Source organism: Etheostoma spectabile, unplaced genomic scaffold, assembly GCF_008692095.1.
Source record: "Etheostoma spectabile isolate EspeVRDwgs_2016 unplaced genomic scaffold, UIUC_Espe_1.0 scaffold00569374, whole genome shotgun sequence".
Taxonomy (NCBI): Eukaryota; Metazoa; Chordata; class Actinopteri; order Perciformes; family Percidae; genus Etheostoma; species Etheostoma spectabile.
In genome coordinates, this window is record NW_022605096.1 from 1 (window position 1) to 5,238 (window position 5,238).

Genomic DNA, 5,238 nt, shown 5'->3' on the forward strand with positions numbered 1-5,238 from the left:
TCACCACCGGTCAAGTGGAAACTACAAACCCAACTGCAGGCAACAGCACAGCAGTTGAGGGGCAGTTCCATCTGGCCATGGAGGAAACAGCTCTTGTTCTGGCAGAGTAGAGATCTTCCTCCGTGGACAGTGGGGACGGTTTGTGACGATTTCGGGAGCTGGTTGATGCTCAGGTGGTGTGTAGACCTGTGCTGTGGCAGGGCCATGTCAGCACCACACAGTGCACGCTTGGACAGGGCAGCGGGCCCTCTGGTTGGATTATGTCACATGCACAGGCGTCGAATCAAAGCTCAGCGAGTGCAGCCACAGGGGGTTGGATCCCAAACTGTGATCACACTGAGGATGCTGGTGTGGTCTGCGAGGTAATACAAATGTGTACAACTAAAGGCAATGAAGTCTCACTGTGTAACATGCTGTCTATGGTGTACCATTTAGCAGATGAGAGGATTTTAGTAACCACTTGTTACAGAAATATGAAATATGTGCTTTATAGTTTCCTTTTAGGCTTGCATGCTCTGAGCCTAAAATAGCTGTTGTATGTAGTTTTTCAAAGATACCATCGTCTTCAAGAAGTCCATCTTTCATCCATGTGTCTCATATCAACAATTTATGTTGCATGTGTATCTGTTAGCTGGTTCACCAGTGAGGCTGGTCAACTCTGACAACCGTTGCTCTGGCAGAGTGGAAGTCTACCATGAGGACAGAATCTTCGTTATTGAAGATTCTTATGATGATCTTATCTTGTATATATATTTATCATCTTATCTCCTTCCTCTCACACTTTTATTTTTGGCGCTCTTACATCTTTTTCTTCAGTTCACCCACTACGCCTTCTCAGTTTATTTGTGACCGAGATAAACTCCAAGTGGGCCTTGATTTGGCTCGCCTTACATCCTCTGGTTTGAACCCATTCTCTGGCAATATGGCATCCTACACTGCTCCTGGGTCAGAGTGCATGATGGTTTAGTGTGGTATGAAGTGGAAGCAACAGCAGGTGCCTGTGGAAACACATGAGGTTAAAGACTTACTGTTTTCTGACAATTTCATTACAACTTGGTCCTGCTGCTTGTACACATAGCACATTCTCACAGGCCATAAACATTTAACCATCCTCCTGTCTGTCAGACCAACAGCACCATGCCATCTACTCCAATATTTTATTCATCTACCCAATGAACAACACGTCCTTCATCAGTCCTGTGAGTCTTCCCTCTCCTGCGTGTATCCCCTGGACACAGACACCAGCCTCAATGTGCTATCGGACCATTCTGGCGTGAGTAGGCCTTTTATTAACTGTGAACAGTTGAAAATAAGGAAACTCCTAGGTGTATAATTGTTGTGCTGTGATTGTAGTAATATTAATTATAGCATATGTAAAATTTAATTATAAATAAAGACATACCTTTTTTTCATTTTAGCATACATTGCTGTATGCCACAGTGTCTTAACGAGTCATCCAAGCCACACAATCATCACCACACACAGGACAGTTACAAAACAAATGTCAGCAGGTAGAACTTAACCCCAGAAGAAAAATGACTACTGTATGTCTAACTTCAGTTTGTTCTGTACTTAGTAAGTTATGGATTGATTATTATTGCACCACGGGAACACCAAGCTGGAGATCAGCACGGATTTACCTAAAAAAGCCTGAGTGATGGTTATACTTTTCTAGCTGTTATACATTGAAAAAACATGTGCATGTTGACGCATGTTTGTTTTGCATATGAATGGACTACAGGAAGGAATATACAATTACAAGATAAAATAAACGAAAAGAAAAAAAAAACTTGGAAAAAGACTTGCCATAACAAAAAACCATATTTTTCTTGTCAGGCTGGCAGGCGGCATTTCAGGCTCGGGTACCAAAGCCAGAGCCTCCATGTCTCTGTTCCGCACCTCACACTACACCGAGACTTATCCAGCAGGCCGGGTCACCCTGCCAGTGGGCTCGCCATTGTATGTGGGCGTCTCTGTGGAGGAGAGAGATTCAAGCTTTGCAGTTGTTCTGGAGGACTGCTACGCCACTCAATCATCAAACCCTGGCGATTCCATCCAACACCCTCTCATCCAGAACAAGTTAGTTTCTCTCTTGAGCATCAGCAGATAGTTTGTGCAGTTATAATGGAAATGGGGAAAAAAGTTTATGTATGGGTGACATTGCTCCCTCCTCTCTCCAATGTCCCACTGACCGCCAACAGGTGTCAGTGATTGAGAGCGGCTCATCCCTCCGGGCTCGTTTCTCTGCCCTGCTCCACAATGATTATAGGGACGTTTACCTTCATTGCAGCCTCAGCCTGTGCGAACGGACGAGCTTCTCTTGTGTTCCTGTAAGTCACACCTTTCACTTTATCAACAGCTCCAATCTATAATCAATAAACACTGGGTTTGAGTGTATTTTTTCCCACCCTCTTCTACCACGTAGCCTTGCACAAGTAGGACCTATCGCTCTGTTTCCAACTCTGATCGTCTGAGTACCCTCAGCATTGGACCAATCCCAGTGTGAGTATGAGTTACAATTTGGTCTCAGGGATGATGCCTGAACATAATGAACTATAATGAATCAATAACCATGCATTCTCTTTCTTTATATTTAGGGGACAAGTCACCTGATTGAGCTGGTAACAGTAATAATACAACATATTTCATATTGTGATATCAATTTGTTTTTAAGATATGTTTTGTTCATAAGAATACGATTATAAAAACTGGTGTTTTCAATTCTAAAACTTTGTTAAGGTTGGGTTATTGAAAAAGGTTATAATGAAAGTGAAGTACTAGTTATTTCAGTAAAAGACTAAGTCTATTTTTAAATGCATTAATTATTGTTTTATCCAATGACAATTGTTCAAATTGTGGTATATACTGTGCAACTGATATGTGTGTATGTGGCAGAAAATAACTCTGTACCTTGATAATGTGAATATGCAGTATTCACAAATAAAATGTTTAAATGGAAACCATGGCACATTTACCAACTGAAGTTTCTCAACAATATTTGATGCATTGCCTTTATATTTGGCACAGCTACGGTGGCAGCAGATGAACTATAATGACTGTGGTGAACCCCTAACTCTTCCTATACAATACATATACATATACATATATACATATAAATATATACATATACGTACACATACTTAGGAAATAAGTACTTGAACACCCTGCTATTTTGCAAGTTCACCCTCTTAGAAATCATGGAGGGGTCTGAAATTGTCATCGTAGGTGCATGTCCACTGTGAAGACTTTATCTAAAAAAAACGTAAGGCTACTGTACCAAATATTACAGTGATTTTCTCAGGTGTTCAAATACTTATTTGCAGCTGTATCATAAAATAAATAGTTAAAAAAACATGCATGTGATTCTGGATCTGTTTTTTTTGATTATGTCTCTCACAGTGGACATGCACCTACGGTGACAATTTCAGACCCTCCATGATTTCTAAGAGGTGAAATTGCAAAATAGCAGGGTGTTCAAATACTTATATCCTCACTGTATCTCTTATCATTCGTTTTCAGTCTCAATGCCCAGATGTGTTGCAAGAGTCGCAGTGAACATTGTATTGTCCGTGATGGTGGGTATAGTGGTGAGATAGCTGCCTTCCAAACAGTTGACCTGAGTTGATTCCCATCCTTTGCAATAGTTTTCTTTGAGTGATGTTACTTGCTTTCTTTGTCAAGACGTAACCAGAAAGTTTACTTGCCCACCTGGTTTAATACAATATTAGATCTCTGCTATGGTACAAATATGCAGCAAAATCATCAAGCTGCCTCCACAGGATCCACAGCACAGGCAGTGCTCTACGATTTGCACTTCGCCTGTGTCTGGTATTACTGATCCAGTTGACTATTGACTGCTTCCTGCTTCCTTACAGTGCAGACGCTTTGATGCTTGCTCCTGCCTCTGCTAGCCTATTTTTGCTAATAATCTTGCTTTTCCTAGAGAAACTATAAGCTATATTTATAAGCTCTTGGATACTTATAAATCACTGGACTATACATTTTTTGTAGACATAGTAGGCTATTACAATATTTTTAAATTTTTCTGTGTGAATGTGGCCTACCAATAGCTCAAGCCTGTCCTACAGTGACTTTAGCTAAGACTTTTACTGAGCTTGCTGTTTAGCCAAGCCTTTTGTACTTGAAAAACAACGTGAAAAACAAATATGCTGTCCTTAAATACAAAGAACGGCTAAGTTCTTTATTCCCAATATCATGTCTCAGACATTAGTTCCAGATGAAAACACTAGTTGTCAGAAGTGGGATTTAAACCCACGCCTCCAGTGGAGACTGCGACCTGAACGCAGCGCCTTGGACCGCTCAGCCATCCTGACTGATCCAACAGATGTCCAGTAGGACCTGTCAAAAAAATCATAATATAGTAAATTTAACATGTCATGGTGTAGTAGGTTCTCCGTCATCCATGTCATAGTTAACAAGGGAAGGTTTCTCAACTGTCAGTCCAAATATATGAGCGTTCATGGAGACATGGAAGAAAGTCACCAGGGTGGCAATGTGCTTGACAATGGCAATACATTGCATGGGATGTGAAGACAATGTGCAATACAGGCCAAATCCTATGGTGGGAATCAAGATCCACCAATGTTTCTGTCCACAATGTCCACCTGAATCCAGAAATGTCCCTGCCAGATGGGAAATAGACTGACAATTGGGTCAACATTGTGCAATTATCTTCAAAATGTCCAACTGAGTCCACAGATATACCTGCCAGATGGGAAATAAACTGATAACTGTCTTCATGGTCTAAACGTGTCAAATTTTGCCGTACAATGCCCACATTAAGTCCAGATGTGTCCGTTTTGGTTCCTGATCCATGCTGTTACCCCAAAAGTTTACTAGGCAAAGGGCAACTGGACTTGGTAAAAGGTGCTCCGCAGAAGTTTTGTCTCTCATCCAAGAGACTTCTTTAGTGTTTTTTTTACACAGAAAGGGTTGGACACAGTTCCCACTCCCCCACCCATATCTGACAATTGAAAGCTGTGGGGAAAGGGGGGTTCCAAAGCTAATAGACCACTCAACAAGCAGTTCTGATGCACTATACTGGCCCATTCAGGATGAGCACTGTATACTCTGACTGCAGCAACACAAGTTCAATTTCAGTGATCCCTAATTTTTATGGTGATTACGAGACTGAATGCAAAGTTTGTGTCCCCCATGTAACTCAAAGCCTATCACTTCCAGTCAATACTGTCAAATTTGGAAATCCTTCAAGTTACA

The 5,238-nt window shown here is 41.3% G+C and overlaps 1 pseudogene; it reads left to right on the plus strand.

Annotated features, from left to right (window-relative positions):
* The first annotated feature begins 46 nt into the window (after positions 1-46).
* On the plus strand, positions 47-2,502 carry LOC116684892 (uromodulin-like; annotated as a pseudogene).
* The last annotated feature ends 2,736 nt before the right edge of the window (positions 2,503-5,238 follow it).